Source organism: Myotis lucifugus, unplaced genomic scaffold (assembly GCF_000147115.1).
Source record: "Myotis lucifugus unplaced genomic scaffold, Myoluc2.0 scaffold_18, whole genome shotgun sequence".
Taxonomy (NCBI): Eukaryota; Metazoa; Chordata; class Mammalia; order Chiroptera; family Vespertilionidae; genus Myotis; species Myotis lucifugus.
In genome coordinates this window covers 13263455-13282100 of record NW_005871066.1, presented here as the reverse complement: position 1 = coordinate 13282100, position 18646 = coordinate 13263455, and the positions used below count along the sequence as shown (strand labels likewise).

At 38.1% G+C, this 18646-nt stretch overlaps 1 pseudogene; it reads left to right on the top strand.

Annotated features, from left to right (window-relative positions):
* Positions 1-5992: 5992 nt before the first annotated feature.
* On the top strand, positions 5993-6850 carry LOC102417250 (annotated as a pseudogene).
* Positions 6851-18646: the final 11796 nt, after the last annotated feature.

Sequence of the window (18646 nt, the reverse complement as noted above, 5' to 3'; positions counted from 1 at the left end):
GACACTTAAATCTCCAGAAGCACAAGAAAGTAAAATAAAATTCAGCCATTGACATATTTTTTTTCTTAAAAACAGTCAGGAATAGTAATAGTGTGACTTGGTATGATATTTGTTAGTAATTCTTCAAGGTGATTCTGTTCCAATTTTTTGTATTTTACCAGCATTAACAGAGAAACATTCTTCATAGACAATCAAAACAAGATCAAATGCAATTAAATTGGCAATAAAGTAACATTTTTCAAGTCAAGAAAAGGAAGCTTGACATGCAAATGCCATCCAGCAAAGTTGATATTTTGGGTTTTCTTTGCTCTTTTGTCAAATGCAGAAATCAAGATTTTTTTTTTAATCACTGAGATTCAATGAATATTTCATTGAAGACTTTCAAAATTGTCTTTGAAAAGGTACAAATAGAAATTTTATCTGGTTAGGATAAACTGAAACTAATTTTCACCTGGTGAAAGATATTCAAAGAAGCATTATCTATAACCCCTGACAGTTGTGAATGGGCCTCTATAAGTATATTGCTTTCTTACATGAGAAAATAAAACATTACAGGTTCCCCAAAAAAGGAATTTAGAGTTAGAAATTAGAATGCAAAGGGAAAATATATATTATAAAGTGATTGATAAAAGTTGTTGGCAAAAGATGGTATATGAATAGTTATTTTAACTTTCTTCTTATAATTGAGCTTTTCTATTTCTTAACTATTCTGTTTTGGAATGGAAAATGCAGGGACTTTAGTTTTAGATGCTAGATCACCAGGGAAAGGCAGCCATGGAAGTAATAAGGCTTTATCCATGAATCTGATACTTTGCATGAACACTTACTGATCTATCTCTGCTTTGCTCTTCTTCAGCCCTTCCTCCTCTGAAGTCAAGTGCCAATCTGATCCTCTAACTCTATTTGCTTAAAACCATGTCATTACAATATATAGATGATGTATTATAGAATTGTACATTTGAAACTTCAATAGAAAATTCAATAGAAATTTTTATAAAATTTCTGCCAGGGCCCTAACCGGTTTGGCTGAGTGGATAGAGCAGTGATGGCGAACCTATGACACTCGAACTCATTTTTTTGGTTGATTTTTCTTTGTTAAATGGCATTTAAATATATAAAATAAATATCAGAAATATAAATCTTTGTTTTACTATGGTTGCAAATATCAAAAAATTTCTATATGTGACACGGCACCAGAGTTAAGTTAGGGTTTTTCAAAATGCTGACACGCCGAGCTCAAAAGGTTCGCCATCACGGGGATAGAGTGTCAGCCTGCGGATTGAAGGGTCCCAGGTTTGATTCTGGTCAAGGGCATGTACCCTGGTTGCAGGCACATCCCCATTAGGGGGTATGCAGGAGGCAGCTGATCGATGTTTCTCTCTCATCGATGTTTCTAACTCTCTATCCCTCTCCCTTCCTCTCTGTAAAAAAAATCAATAAAATATATATTTAAAAAAAATTCTGCCAGGGCTTCCACTGTGTTTAGGACAAGTTCCATCCCAGACCTCATTCCTGGTCTTAACCTCTCTTTCTACAATCTCTTCTTAGACCTGTACCACACCCACCTTCTCTTACAGCCTCTCAGGGCCTTTATTTCCCATCAAATAGATGCATTGCCCTCCTCTTCACCTAGTTAACTCTGATCCTTTCATCGCATTTCTGAGCTCACTCCACAGAGGTCTTCCCTATTGTCCCTCTAACTAGGCCATGGCCACCCTGTTATGTGATTTTATGACTCCAGGAGTTTTTCTTCAAATATCTTATCACAATTTGTGTTCTTCATTTGTAAAACTATTCTATTATTGCCTGCACCCTCACAGATAAACTATGAATTCCATGAGGGACAGATCTAGGTCTGTTTCTCACCCGTGCTTCTAACAGCCTAGTGGGCATTCAATAGCAGGTGCTGAGTGGATGACTAAATGAAGTTCCTTGAAGGTATGAAACAATAAGTGGCTTATAAAACAAATTATATTTAAGAGAACTAAGATTTTAATGATATAAAAATTACGGAAAGCATCTATAATAATAAAAGTGTAGTATGCAAATCGACCTAAAGGCCGAACAGCAGAACAACCCTCAGGCCGACCTTCCGGACGACCTTCTGGATGAAGCTGGGGCTGCGAGGGCAGCCAAGGCAGCCAGGGCAGCGAGGGCCTACTCTTGCACGAATTTCATGCATTGGGCCTCTAGTTCCCAAATAAAAGAATATGGTGTTGCTAATGCTGAAGCAACCTTTGGAGTCAAACATTCTTCAGAAAGTGAAACATTATTAGGTATTCAGAGGGGGAAAATGCTCCATAGAAAAGAAATGCAACCCCCTGATTCCATTTGGAAATGAATATATGGACAATTGATTGATAAGTCATAAAAGGGGATTATATTGTATACTTAAATGAAAGGGTTATGAATATTATGTTTATTTAAATGTCACATTCACATAAAAAAGCCAAAGGGTACAACAAAATGTGTTTGTTTTCTCGTAGATTCAGAAAAGGCATAGGCTTGCAAGGCTAGACTTAGCAAAACACCTCAAAATCACTGGGAAGCTTCTTTAAAACATACATATATGGGATCTCCTGGCATTCCTAATAAGGAAGACTGGGTAGGGTTTGTAAATCTATAGGCTGTCAGAAGGGTAGGGGCTAAGGGGTTGGGTTAAAAAGATAAATGGATTAAGCAAAACATATATATATATACACACACATACATAACACATAAACTCATAGACACACAGACAATACTATGGTGATTACCAGAGGTAAAGGGAGGTGTGAGGGGAGGTAGAAGGAAGTGAATGGGAGGTAAATGGTGATGGAAGGAGACTCAACTCAGGGTGGTGAACACACAATACAATATTCAGATGATGTATTATATATAGAATTGTATACCTGGATCCTATGTAATTTTATTAACCAATGTCACCCCGATAAATTTAATAACAAAGAACATGAAAGAAAAAATTGTAAATGCTGTTAAAAAAAGAATTAGTCTATTTTGGAAAATCATTTTGCATGGTCATCCATAGCGTAATAATAGATACAATGTATTTGATGCCTATTATGTAGCAAGCACCATATAGTATGTGTTAGTTTATGCAATCTTAGCATTAGATACGTGAATAATTGAAGAAATATGTCTGCCAGCCAATGAGGAAACTTACTACAAAGGCTCTGCTTTGGTAGTCCATATGGCACAGTTAGCTGTCATATTTTACCTAATAGCTCATGTATTATAGATTCCTGTTGTTCTTTCTCAAATGAGCAAGGAATGAAATGTTAGGTTGTTCAGTGTGAATCAGGACAAACCTGGGCACAGTATTTTTGGGAAAGCCTAGAATATTCCAGAACCAAAGTAACTATATGCTTCTTAGCATTGTCAGCTGAACCATCCTCCCAGCTAAAATTGTCAGGAGTCTATATCTGGATCAGAGACTACATTAGTGTAGAAGAGTCTGCTTTTGACTTAGTTCTATTTTGGAAGAGACTGCATAAGCAGTAACTATGGCTACCACTCCAAGATCAGGATTTACCAGCCAAGAGTTTGTAGTACAAATAATTGATCACTTATTTGTTGTTCCATCCATACCTCATTAGCATTGCTTGTACTATTTTAGACTGAAAAATATAAATGTATATGTTTATATTTTCACATATGCATGCTGTAATGTATTTAATGTAGAAAGAAACTCTTTCTTGTCCATCATAGTGACAGCTGAAGTATATAGAGTGCTTACTAAGTGCCAGGCACTGGGCTAAACACTTAACATCCATTTTCTCATTAATCCTTATAATAATACTATGAAGCATTCTTATTCATAGCATTATTACTCTATTATAATCTCTATTTTACCAAAGAAGGTCATTAGAGTTAGAGTAAGATGTATATTTAGGGTCACTGCCCTAGTCATCAGTGGAGCCAGTCCTGGAGCACAGGTCTTACAGAAACCAAAGTCATTGCCGCATTTCACCATCAAGGCAAACGACCTTGCCTCAGGCCAGCTTTTAAGTCATTCTAGGTCAGACCACCACCTCCATTCCCTGTTTCTACTGCTGGATATTTTAATCCCCTACCACTTTACCGTTCACTCTCCATATTCCATATACTTGCCCTTCGTGTTTCTCAAACTCGTTGAGCTCATTCTGTACTTTGCCTTTGCTTTCACTGTTCCCCTGCCTGGATCATCCCATCCCCTGATGTTCACTTGTTGGCTGTCTGCTCGAAGCTCATCTCCTCAGAAATACCTTCCCTGACTATCCATTTAAATAAATACCTGCCTGTCCCAGCTCTCCTCACCTTCTATCACGTGATCCTGTTTTATTCCCAGTACTTATCATTTCTTTAAATTATCCTAGGTATTTATTTGTTTCTGAGCTTATTGTTTATCTTTCCCACTAGAATCCTGAAATCTTATATTTTTTATTTACTATTACATATTTTTTTCTGTAAATGACTAGATGATAGCTTATTTTTCTGGATTTAACCAAAGTGTGTGCCAAGTGCTAAAGATCCAAAGATGAATAAAATAGAAATGATTTTATCAAGACATTTATAATAATAATAGTTGTAGAGAAAGCCTTTTAAAATCTCAAATCAATGTTCTGTCTCAGGATAATATAAGGTTGAAATTGATATTTCAACTCTGATTTGTCTTGCAATAAGAGAGAGGTGAATGTTCTCTCTTCAGTAAGCACTAATGTCTCCTTATGTTTGTAGAGCATGGATGATTTGGGTGGTCAAAGTTAGGTCTGGACAATACCTGTAATTCCCTAACCTGTATGCTCTACATAAACACCTGGAGGACTTTATACATGTAACAGGTTCTGGGATCTCCTGAGATCCAGATTCAGTATGTCAGGGGTGGGGCCTGGACATTTAGTATTTTGAGAGCACTTCCCCAGCCCGCTGGGCTTACCATGCAGGCTTGGGACCCACCAAACTCTGCTGCCCGGCTCAGAAAAAAACTTCTGTGTTTTGTGCTGGCAATTAATTTTAGGAAAATAACAAAGATTTGCCTACCTTGAATCTCAAAAGCAGGAGGAGTACTTTTTTAAACCAAACTAAATCTTAACATTGAAGTTTGGTTCTTTTAAAAATCATTTATTCAGACACTGACTTAGTGTTCATTTATAAATCCTTCCTACCAAAGAGCACACGGTGCTTTACAAACATTAACCACAGGAGAAATATGAACCTTGACAAAAACACTGTCAGCGAGATAAAATGTTTTTCGTAGATGAAAAAAGTGTAATTCTGCCTTTCAGATTGTATTTCAAATAATATTTCTTGCCCTAGTGACATATGAATCTGTTTGATGCTTTGTTGGTTATGTGTGTTTTATATGCACTTTGATATTCTTTTACACTCCAGCAGTTAAACAGTCTCTTTTCCACATATGTCCTTTCATCTTTACCTTTAAATGGGAAATCACACATTATTTCCATTACTTTACCTTGTACCCCCAGGGGTTCTTAATTTGTTCCCTTTTGATTGTCTCCAACTTTTCTGAGGTGGCTTCCCTGAATTTTAGTTAGACTGTTTTATTGAGGGTTTTTTTTCTGTTTTTAATTTTTCCTGTTTTCTCTCACAATCTACTGTAAGTGTTCTGGACTTCAGATACCTGAAGTCTTGGACACGGATCTAACAAAGGAGTTTGTGAGTCGGTCTTTTCATGGCTGGTTGGAGGTGCTGTCATAGGGGCTGCTGATGGCCTGGATGGTGGGAGGCAGGTGAGGCATGGTGCACCTGAGCAGGCCCGAGGTGGATTCTGTGACTCCCTTTATCCTGCTGCCTCTCAGGTGCATCCTGGGAATATTCTGTGCCTCCTTAAGATGAGGGCTTGTGTCTGTGGGAGAGGTCCCTGTCCTGGTGATGGATGGACCATCCTAACTGAACTTTTCCAGAGAAGGACCATGCTGTCTTCTTAGGTAAGGAGCCTCCCATCACAGGACAGAGCTGCCCGGCCTTTAGTGCTTCATCCTTGTCTGAGGAAATGACCAACCAGTACAATATGCTCTTCAAACAAGAGCAAGCCCCTGATGATGCCATTTGGTTAATGGCCTGGGGGACAAACAAGAAAGAAAATTCTGAGACAGTAGTCACAGGGTCCCTGAATGACCTGGTAATGGTCTAGAAATGGCGTGATGAGAGGCTGAGCATGCTGTGGATTCTGGAGGGACATCATTGGGCCCATGGTGTCTGTGGGCATGAGCCACCCCATGACCACGGCTGCATCCAGTTCTCTCGATGCTCACATTCCTTTCTGGGACTTGGAGCAGGGCAAACAGAGAAAGTCTATAGATGCAGGATGGGTGGATGCCTGGACTTTGGCCTTTTCACCTGATTCCTAGTATCTGGCTACAGGAACGCATGTGGGAAAAGGGAACATTTTTGTTGTGGAAAGTGGGAAAAAGGAATATTCTTTGGACATGAGTGGAAAATTCATTCTAAGTATTGCATATAGTCCTGATGGGAAGTATCTGCCCAGTGGGGGCTATAGACAGAATCATCAATATTTTTGATATTGCAACTGGGAATTTACCCTGAGTTCTCACTCTTCATCACTGCTTCAGATGATGGCTACATCAAGATCTATGATGTACAACCTGCCAACTTAGCTGGCACTCTGAGTGACCACACATCCTGGGGGCTGAATGTGGCGTTCTATCCTCACTTTGTTTCCAGTTCATCTGACAAAAGTGTAAATGTCTGGGATGTTGGGAGGAGGACCTGCAGTCATACTATCAACCACCAGGATCAGGTCCGGGGAGTAAAATACAATGGGAATGGCTGAAAAATTGTGTCTGTTGGAGATGATCAGGAAATTCACATCTATGATTGTCCAATTTAAATGTTGAGGTCTTCCAGGCTAATGCTGCTGAGGGAATGTACAGATTGAACATAACATTCCTTATCTTTCTAGTTTAAAAGAAATACAGCATTTATTATAGGAGAAACTTAAATTTTGTAGATACAACATAAATCTTTTCATGTTTTATTGGAAATGCTGTTCATAGTTTAACATAATGTTCTTTTTTCAGTATAGTTTTTTTATTTTATTGTTTAAAGTATTACAAATAGTAGTACATATGTCTCCTTTTTTTCCCCATTGACCTTCCCCACCCCATAGTGTCCTTAATACAATAAATAAATAATATTTTTAAAAAGGAGTCTGTTTTATACATCTAAGGTGCCCTCCACTTCTAACAATTTTTATGTACAAATCCATGAGAAGCCGCACCTAGACTTGTCTCCCTTTGTTCTCATTTTTTAAAAACATTATCCCTATAAAATTTACCTACCCTATGTTACACTCTCCTGAAGTCCAGAATGCAGTTTAGGCTGCCTTTTAGAATAATTTCAGAAAATAGCTTTATCTGAAGATTAGTAGTTGACTTCTGGGGGATATCTCTATTGTACACCCACAGCCACACTATACTTATTACAAAGACTCAATTTTAATGATAGAAATTAATTTACATCTCCCTCTGTGCTCTTAGGGTCTCAGAATATTTACTATGAATTGGATAAAATAAAGAATACGCATAGTTCATAATAAAATTTAGCAGAAAATAACTCACTAATATATTTTTATTGCAAGTGCCTAATTTAGCTAGATAAAGCTCTGTGATTAAATGTGCCATATGTTGGATTATTCCCTTTTCTTTTTGATATAATTAGGCATTAAATTTTTCTAAAGCACTTTTTTGAAAATACCACAACAAAGAATTGATGAGCTGCAAGGGAACAAGAAAAATGTTACATGGAATGCTAAAAATGCATAATATCGAAAAATAACAGGGATGACCAATTCCTGCAAATATGTAAGGTGGTATATAGCCATCTTTGTCTGCTGCAACATAATTATAATTTACTAGAGGCTCAGTGCACAAAAATTTGTGCACTTGGGGGGGTCCCTCAGCCCGGCCTATGCACTCTTGCAGTCTGGGACCCCTCGGAGGATGTCCACCTGCTGACTTAGGCCCACTCCCTGGGAGATTGGGCCCAAGCTGGCAGTCAGACATCCCTCTGGCAGCCCGGCAGCCCTCAGGGGATGTCCACTTGCTAGCAGGGAGCAGACCTAAGCTGCAGTTGGACATCCTTAGCGCTGCTGAGGAGGCAGGAGAGGCTCCCGTCACCATTGCTGTGCTGGCAGCCATCAGCCTGGCTTGTGGCTGAGCAGAGCTCCCCCTGTGGGAGCCCACTGACCACCAGGGGGCAGCTCCTGCATTGAGCATCTGCCCCCTGGTGGTCAGTGTGTGTCATAGTGACCAGTCATTCCCAGTCCTTCTGCTGTTAGGGTCAATTTGCATATTACCCTTTTATCATATAGAAGAATAGAGGCCTGGTGCACGGGTGGGAGCCAACTGGTTTGCCCTGAAGGGTGTCCTGGATCAGGGTGGGGATCCCACAGGGGTGTCTGGCCAGCCTGGGTGAGGGGCTGATGGCTGTTTGCAGGTTGGTCAAGCCCCCCAGTGGGGACCCTCACCCCATGGGGGTTTGGCCAGCCTGGGTGAGGGGCTGAGGGCCATTTTCAGGCTGCCCAAACCCCCTTCAGGGTGTGGGTCCCCATTGGAGTGCCTGGCCAGCCTGGGTGAGGGGCTGATGGCTGTTTTCAGACTGAACAAGCCCCCGGCAACCGAAGCTCCCAGCCTTTCCTTTTTTTGTTTTTTCTTTTTATTTGCTCCAGCTCCGTGGCCATGGCAACTGGAAGCAGGTATCTGGGGTTTATTTACCTTCTATAATTGAAACTTTGTTGCCTTGAGAGGAGGCAGCGGCCGGCCAGGAAGCTTGGCTTCTTCCATCATTGGGGCAACCAAGCCTCCTCCTTGCTCCAGCTCCGTGGCTGCCGGCTGCCATCTTGGTTCGGTTAATTTGCATATAGTCACTCTGATTTGCCAGTGGGCATGGCTTAAGGTGTAATGAAGGTAAGGTCAATTTGCATGTTTGTCTATTATTAGGTAAGATTATTTCAACATGTGAAACTGCTGTGTGTGTGTGTGTGTATGTGTGTGTGTTTAATCTGCCTGATAATTTCAGAGGGGAAAAGAAGGCTATGAACCCAGTTTAAATAAATACAATTCGATAAGTTCAAAACCTGGAGTTTAATTGGAGTAATCTCAATGCCCTTAACTAGTGCACTTATTTTAAAATGCTCTATTAGTCATATTTTAAAAGAAAAAAACAACCATTTTTTGCCTTTTTAAAACATTTTATTGCATTTATTGGGGCAACATTGGTTAATAAAATTCTATAGGTTTCAAATGTACATTCTGTAACACATCATCTGTATTGTGTATTCACCATCCAAAGTCAATTCTCTTTCCATCATCATTTATCTCCTCTTTATGCTCTTCTAACCCCCCCCCCTTTCCTTCTGGTAATTTCCATACTGTAATCTGTGTCTATGAGTTTGTATTTTTGTTTTTATGTTTTTATGTTTGTTTGTTTGTTTGTTTTTGGCTTAATCTTTTTACCTTTTTCACCCATCCTCCCAACCCTCCTCCTCTCTGACAGCTGTTAGTCTGTTTTCTGTATCTCTGAGTCTGTTTCTATTTTGCTTATTTGTTTATTTTCTTCATTTGATTTCACATATAGGTGGAATCATATGGTATTTTTTTCTCTGACTGGCTTATTTCACTTAGCATAATACTTTTCAGGTCTATCCATGCTATCACAAAAGATAAGATTTCCTTCTTTTTTTACACCTGAGTGGTATTCCATTGTGTAAATATGCCACAGCTTTTGTATTTACTTATCTATTGATAGAACTTGCACTGCTTTGGAACCTTGCCTACTGTAAATGATGCTGCAATGAACATAGGGGTGCATATATTCTTTCAAATTAGTGTTTTGAGTTTCGTCCCCGAAGTGGAATAGCTTGGTCATAAGGCAGTTTCATTTCTAATTTTTTTAGATAACTCCATACTGCTTTCCACAGTGGCTGTACCAATCTGCATTCTTACCAACTGTGCACAAGGGTTCCTTTTTCTCCACATCCTCACCAATAATGTTGTTTGTTGATTTATTAATGATAGCCATCTGACAGGTGTGAGATGATATCTCATTGTGGTTTTAATTTGCATTTCTCTTTGATCATTAGTGATGTTGAGCATATTTTCATATGACTGTTGGCCATCTGTATGTCCTCTTTAGAGAAGTGTCTGTTCAGGTCCTTACCCATTTTTTTTAATTGGGTTGTTTGTTTTCTTGGTGTTGAGTTGTATCAGTTCTTTAAAAATGTTGGAAATTAACCCCTTATCTGATGTATCATCGGTGAATATGTTTTCCATTCAGTGGGTTGTCTTTCATTTTGTTGATGGTTTCCTAAAGAAGAATTTACAATTTAATACAAAATCTGAACTTTCACGTGCACCTATCTAGTAGATATTAGTTCTTGTTGATTCTGTAATCTTCTTATAAAAACAGAAGACTGCTTAGTCCTGCAAATTTCTTTCAATCTTGACATCTTGAATACTTAAATTTGTTAAAAAGAATGGAAAAGTGAATTATGGTTTTCTGACATGAAATATCATTTAAAAATTTTTAAAAGTGATATTATTAAACATTTATTCCACATTCAACAGTATGAGAATATTAACATGCAGAGAATTACTAGTTTTAGAACATGTTATTTATGTAATTAATTATATTGATAAAGTTCTCTTTTACATAGAGACAAGTGAGTCATTCAATAAATATAAATCTCTGCCAAGTGTTTCTAAATTTTAGGTTTACTTTAGAAATAAATGTCTCATAAAATGTTTTTTAATTCATCATTCTCAGAAGAGAATCGACAATACATTTATGGGAGGTGGCATATATCAGTCAAAAGTCTGACCCTAACGAATACAAGGGCACAGGATAAGAGTCAGGAAACTAAAAATGTTCAAATCATAATATGTATCTTTCAAAATAAGAAAGTTTTAATGCAAGACATGAGCCCCTGGGAATAGCAAGAGACTAACAAGAACATAAATGGTAAGAAGCCTAGAAAGGGAAAGTGTTGATTGTCCTAGTAATTCAAGCTTTATCTTCTTCCAAATTTGCCTAAGGCTGATCCTATTCTTGTTCTTCCAAATAACAACTGAGTCTAGTTTTGTGTATCTTAATTTAAAGCTCACAAAATGAGCCTTTTTAAGCAAGCTCAAAAGAACTTGCCTGGCCATAGTGTCTCAGTGGTTGAGCGTTGACCTATGAACCAGGAGGTCACAGTTCAATTCCCAGTCAGGGCACATGCAGGCTTGATCCCCAGGGTGTAGCATGCAGGGGGCAGCCAATCAATGATTCTCATCATTGATGTTTCCATCTCTCTCTCTCTCTCCTCCCTTCCTCTCTGAAATCAATATAAAAAAATACATTAAAAAAGAACAGTATTTGGATTGTAGGGTGTGAATAGACTTTTAGTGTAACTTTTGATTTCTTCCAAAATAAAAAGATGCATTAGTCACTCTCTTCAGTGTCAACTCCTAACAAAATTAGTGACATAAAAATAAGGGGATAGTAACTGAGTTTACTAGTCCTTGAAAATCCATCTTTCTCCCATGCCCCAAACCAAAATTGCTGAATCGAGGAGAAACGCCCTCTGGGCAGCAAGGCTGTGTATGAGCATGGTTTGGAATGCATGCCATTCTATTAGTGCCCTGTGACCAAATTCTTTAATGGTGAAATGAATTCTCCTACTTCACTAGCATTGGCCTTCACTAGTGAAAACAAATATGTCAGACATTATGTATTTCTGATTCCCTAAAAATAAATGCAGAAATTAAAATCCCTGGAGACTTTAGTTCTGGAGTGGTACAGATTCAGAAGCCAGATGCTCTGTGGGCTCTTTGAAATAGACAAATGAGCATCAGCCTTAGTTTTCTGAGGACTGATAGTGCAGCCAGTACATGTTTTATTGGCTTTTTTTTTCCAACCTGGATTTTCACAGCAGGACTAGATTAGGTCTTCCTGTGTGCTCTCCCTAATTCATTGCTCTTTCTGCAGATGTTTGCCTAGAATACATTTTGTTTAGTTGTAGGTGATTTCCTTTTTAACAGTTCAACGATGATATTATAATATTTCCCTGTTGAGATCAAATCAACAAACTATTATTTTAGGAATTCACCTACTCCATAGAACATCATGCATTTCCTAGTATTCCCTGGGAACCAGGGTAATGAATGGGCTGTGAAGTATGTGGGGGATTTTTTTAAAAATCTATCTGTTTGAAAGAAATATGAGACAGAAGACAAGAGCATCTATATTTCTAGGTATATTTCCAACAGAAAAATAAAGTATGAAGACAAATATGCTTTTTGGAACAAGCTGTGTTAAGAATGAGCATATCTATTTTCTAGGAAGTAGTAGATCCTTTCTTGTACCTAAAGCATGTTAATAATGACTTCTAATGCTGAACTCCAGGCCAGCTCCTCTATTTCTGTGAATTACCACATGGACTTTTAGAATAACATTCCCAAACCTAGCAGGAAAGTCAGAAATTTCATTTCCACAGAAACCAAAAATGAAACAATAACTTGAATATGAGTGCTGAGCCACAATTAGAGCAGCAGCACTTTCCCTGTCTGAGAGAAATGGTCACATTGAGCATTCACAGAAACAATAGAATGGATAAGTGGAGGGGGCAAGGGTCAGGCGTGTCAACAAAGAAATATTCTACAGGAATTTTAAAAGGCAAAATTTGAATATGTTGACTTTCATATTTATAATTAAAACTGTTTGAACTTTGAGGGGATTTGTTTGAATTTCTAATCATCAGTTTCTTCACCTATAAAATGGGAGTAATAATACTTGCTACCTGCTTCTTAGGTAATTAATGTTCACATTGAGTGCTTACTATGTGACAGGCATAATGTGCCTTATACGAATTTACTCAATTCTCACTCTAGGTACTTATTTTGTAGATAATATGCAATAGTTATACAGTGCTTGACACTGTTCTGAGTACTTGGTCTACATTTATAAACATGTCTTTTCTTGAAACAGCCATGAGGTAGATACAGCCATTGTCCTACACTGCAAATGAGGAAACTGAAGCAAAAAGCAAATGGGATAATGCATGTTTGCTAAACTGAAAAATATTATATACAAGTAGATATACAATTTTATCATCCCTACAGATTAATTAGCTACTTTCTGTATGTGTAATTATATTACTCCTTTCTTCCTATTGCAATTTGGTAGGTAGATTTTTAACTAAAATGGTATTTATTGTATGACTTAACAGTTTTTATAAAAGAAATAGTTTATTCTCTCTTTTAATGTTACACTCTCTGCATGATAGTAATATTGAAATTTGAGGGCATCTTTAAGTTATCAGATAATGATCATATAATTATGTCTTAACTATTGTTTAAAACTTCTCACAAATTACCAGAATTAATTCTAGTCGGTGCTGAAAAGCAGAAGCTCATCTTGGTTCTATATCTAACTGAATACATAACTAGGAGTGGTTCACTGGTTTCTGTTTTTAGCCAATAGTCCTTAAGTGTTGTAGGATTTGAAGTTCAGTGTTAACCATCTATACTGCCATTGTGATAGTGTGTTCAGAGTTCTTACATTGTACTCATTATTGTTGAGTAATATTTCCAAAGCAAAAGGAGCATGATCATCTAAAGATGGGCAAATAGGTGCACATTCAGAACTATGGAAATGTAATTTAATCAAGACAATTTTTAGGACATGTCTTTATCTTAGTAAATGTTGCAAACAAGTATTTGTATACTTTGATAACTTCGCATCACTGAATATTGGAAAAGGAAATTAGCAGATTATCCCTAGCTATATTCTTAGAGCCAGATTTAAGAGGCATGACATCATCTGTCTGCTTTATACATCTAACTTACTACTTTGCACAAATTAAAGCCAAAATTACTAGAAGCATTGTGTAAATTTTTGTTGGCTGCTTTTATGTTGAGAGTGAGAACTGTATGTACTGATTATACCCAATTTACCATGATCATTTGTCTAGATTATCATAGAGGAAGGAAATTTGAAAAAAATTGTTTTAGCAATCATTTATTTTCACTACTTATTCACTTATCAGAACAAAACTTCAAAAGCCTTTTATAAAGGGAGTAAGGCATGGCGTCACCTGAGATGTGTGAAGCATGGCATGTGGAAATGAAGCTCATAGTAGTGTCAGCAGAAGTGTCACTTGTCAAAAAGCAAGAAGGGCAGGCACTGTGGCTGACATGCTACCTGTTTATTGTATGGAAAACTTTCCAACCTTTGTGCTGGCGGATCAGAGACCATGACTGAGATGATCAAGACATTTTCAAGTTGGGAACAACTTAAAGGATGCTAGATAGGAGGTAAAACTGAAGAGCTAGAACTGCCATGATTAATGGTAGAGTGTCAGGGTAAGTAAAATAAGAGGAACTCCAGATCTTTAGACATGCTTAAATTTATGTTCTGGTAAGTGCCTATACTTTTAAGACTAAACTCACATGTTGACATCATTATTAGCCTGATGCATGAAAATTCATGCACTGGAGCAGGGGGTCCCTCAGTCCGGCCTGCCCCCTCTCACAGTCCAGGAGTCCTCAGGGGCGGGAGGCAACCCGGTGATCAGGGGAAGGTGATGCCCCATCACACCTCTGCTGCTGCCACTGCCGGCAGCACAGGCCTTGGCCAGCCCTGGTTACCTGAGCCTCAGGCAGCCCTGAGCGGCTGGGCAGCCAACATACAAGGCTTGCTTGCACCTTGGGCCAGCCCTGGGTGGCTAGGCAGCCGCCATCTGAGGCTTGCCTGTGCCTCAGGCTGGCCCTGGGCTGCTGGGGGGCTGAGGGGGGTGGGGAACTCCTGAGGCCTTGCCGCATGCATGCCACCCTGGCAGGGCTGAGGGGACTGGGCACCACCATCCCTGTGGCTGTGGGCACGACCATCTTTGAGGGTGGGGCAGTTAATTAGCATATTCCCTCCTTATTGGCTGTGGGCACCACCATCTTTGAGGGTGGGGAAGTCATTAGCATATTCCCTCTTTATTGGCTGTGGGCACCACCATCTTTGAGGGGGGCAGTCAATTAGCATATTCCCTCTTTATTGGCTGTGGGTGCTGCCATCTTTGCGATGGTGTGAGGGTCAATTAGCATATTCCCTCTTTATTAGATAAGATTGTTATTATTACACACATACAAACATACACTCACACACATGCACAGTCACAAGAAATATTCTCCTTTTTCAGGCCTTCAGCACACCTGTCTTTGCGTGATCTTCCCAGATAGGTATCTCATGACCCAGGCATGCAGCCTCAAGGATGTAGCTTCAGTTTAGAAGCATTCTTCCTATTAAAAAACTCCAAAGATAGAATTGGTCTCTCAATCAGCTTTAATAATAGAAATTTATTTTTAATATGAGCCAAACTCATATATTAGAAAAGAAAAGTAAGTTTTGATAATACACAAATTATGAGAGATTGAAGACACCAGTGTATAAATATAAACATCGGCAATCACAAAATTCACGTAACAGAACAGATACATGAAGTAGGGAATAAAAGAAGAAAATGTTGCGAAAGTTGCCACATGAAAGCTTATTTCTAGTTAATCTTCAATAGTGTCAGTACTGACTGTAATTAAAGTCAAGATGTATGTGCTCACTTTGGGAATCATGACTGTGAGAAAATTTTTATTTCATTTTGTAGCTTTTGTGCCCAACCAACATGTGTGTGGTAAAGAGCCAGGAGAGTATTGACCCTGCCATCAAGATAACATAGGTGAAATGAGAAAGACTAGTAATATCCAACTGCATAGAAGTTTTATATTATGCATTACATATGAGGCTTTGTATAAGTATTGAGAATATAGTTATCCTGCAAAGCTGTAATTTTTTATTTTTATTTATTTATTTATTTATTTATTTATAATCCTCAGCTGAGGATATTTTTCCATTGATTTTTAGAGAGATTGGAAGAGAAGGAAAGACAGAGAGAAATATCGATGTGAGAAAAACACATTGATTGGTTGCCTCCTGCACGCCTCCAGTCCCCACACCAGGGTCTGGGCGGAGGAGAAGCCTGCAACCGAGGTACGAGCCCTTGACTGGAACAGAACCCTGGACTCTTTAGTCCTTAGTCTGACACTCTATCCACTGGGCCAAGCTGTCTTGGGCCAATGCTGGAATTTTTTAGATAATGGAACTTCAGCTTCAAATGAGTTGTTAAGAATTTATGTGAATATTGGCATCCCTTCCATATCTGAGAAACAAAAACATGAACAAAGCCACAGAGAAGTCAATCTTGGGATGGTCAATAGTGGGGTAGCCAAAAGCTGGCAATTCTGGAGTTGAAATTTCATTTTGGATATTAGTGAAAGCAATATTATTTGAACATCTGCCTTAATTATTGAGTTAAATACGGTACATTAAAATGATTGGCTCTTGAGCAAACAAATGATAAACATAGGCCCAAAGGAACATTAAAATAAAAATGGTGTGCATCATTATTTGGGGAAGTAATGAGAGAAATTACTATTATAGAATATAACAGGATAAGAAATTAATTTGGCCATGAAGGAGATGTTTTATTAATTCATGACCAAGGTGCTGGAGATTTCGACCAGTTGAAATGGCAAACAGGGTATAGACATTTGAAAGGAAAAACTGGAGGGACTTGGTAACTTTTTGCAGAGTCAAATACATGAAAATCCATTAAGACAAGAGTCATATCTTCTTGTTTTCTATATTACCAGTATCCAACACATTATCTGGAACATGGAAATTATTTGATTAATGTTATACCTGATGAAGATAATACAAGACAGGAAAATGAAAGAGTTGAAATAAGGATCCAAGTTTTTGAGAGACTATCATAGAAACTGGGAATTTGAGAAGGAAGGAAAATTATAATTATAGGGACTAGGGTTTGTGTTGTTGATGAATTAATCTTGGCTGTTCATTTCTACTAGATGCTTTTTATTGGAAAACCTAGAAACATTCAGAAACTGATTAAAACACTGGGAAATTAAGTTAGTATTGATTCTATAACTAAATCTAAGAACTTCATATACTTAATAATGTCATCGCCAACAATTAAAATAGAGGTTATTTACATTGAATAAAATATCTTAGAATAATCTCATAATTTTTATGTGATTAAACAAACCATGTCATTTCTTTGATCTTTAGGGACCAGCATGGTAGGAGAACAATATACAAAATAGATAAAATATTAAGAATAACTGGAGCCCTGGCTGGTTTGGCTCGGTGGATAGAGCATCAGCCTATGGAATGAAAGGTCCCAGGTTTGATTCTGGTCAAGGGCACATGCCCAGGTTGCGGGCTCTATCCCCAGTAGGGGGCATCAGGAGGCAGCCATTCAATGATTCTCTCTCATCATTGATGTTTCTATCTCTCTCCCTCCCTCTCCCTTCCTGCCTGAAATCAGTAAAAATATATATTATATGAAAAAAGAATAACTGGAAAATACATCCTAGAATTTTAAAATAATATTCTATAATTTTGATTATGGCTCATAATCTGAAGTTCAAATTGGAGACCCTGAGTGAAGTCATGAAAAGTTGTGCTGTTTTGACTTTTTAATGCTCAAATCATTAATCGTGAGGTCAGAATTACCCTGTTTTTCACTACTATTCTCATATCTTAAGACTTTGGGTGAGTTTTTATATTCTAGTTCTATTTTTAAGCACTACACACACTATGAATACATAAACACTATACAATTATAATTAGCATGGTCTCAGAGGAAAGAATATTTCAAGTTCTATTAATAGAACAGAGATAAACATATTCTTTTGAGGAGCTTATGGATTTTAAAGATTATATTTCCCTTTTTGTAGAAATAAAAAAATAGATATGCAGAAGTTAAATGACTTGCAAAAATTATCTAGCAAGTCAGTGACAAATCAAGAAATCAGCCTCCAATGTTTAGAATCCTACGTGCAACACAAAATCTCCTGGATCACACCATTTCTCCACAATGGCATTACAAATTTTTTTTGAATTGTTGTAAGCCAGCACATGTGATTGGCTTTCATTGTCAGAAATAAAAAACCTGGGACAAGCCAAATGACCATAAAAGACCTTCTAAAATCTTCTAAAAATAGCCCCTAAGGCTATAGATGATGCCAAGTGTATTCCAGGAGAATTAAAGCTAATCTCTGTGTTTGCCTTTGTAAATCTGCTTGCTTCCACACAGCAGAGTGTCAAAGGGGCATTTAAACAAACGAAGCCCTGCTTAGAGTTTATACACATTCCTAAAATTCAAGAATCGTTCTCATCTTCCCCTCCTTTTCATGAATTTTCTGATAGTGCTGTAAATAAGAACCACGCTCACTAGAACTGCAGGCTCTTGTAATAATTGAAATTAAACATTAGGTTACACGTTAGGCTGTTTGGTCCATTTGCTTAAACTGTTATTACTATGGAAATAGCCATTACATCCTGGTAATAATGTGACTGTTGCCTATGGATCTAGAATTATAATAAAGAACTAAACATGTATCTTCATCTACTCACCAGATTTCCTCCTTGTGTTCTGATAGCCTTCCTTCGGGACAGACAACACTCCTGAGACCAAACAGTCCTCCCCCTTGTTTCACAGCCCCTACAACACAGCAGAGGTTCAGCAGGGCAATTGCTAAGGAAGTCACCTTTTGGAAGATTCCATCCTCATGAGGATTGT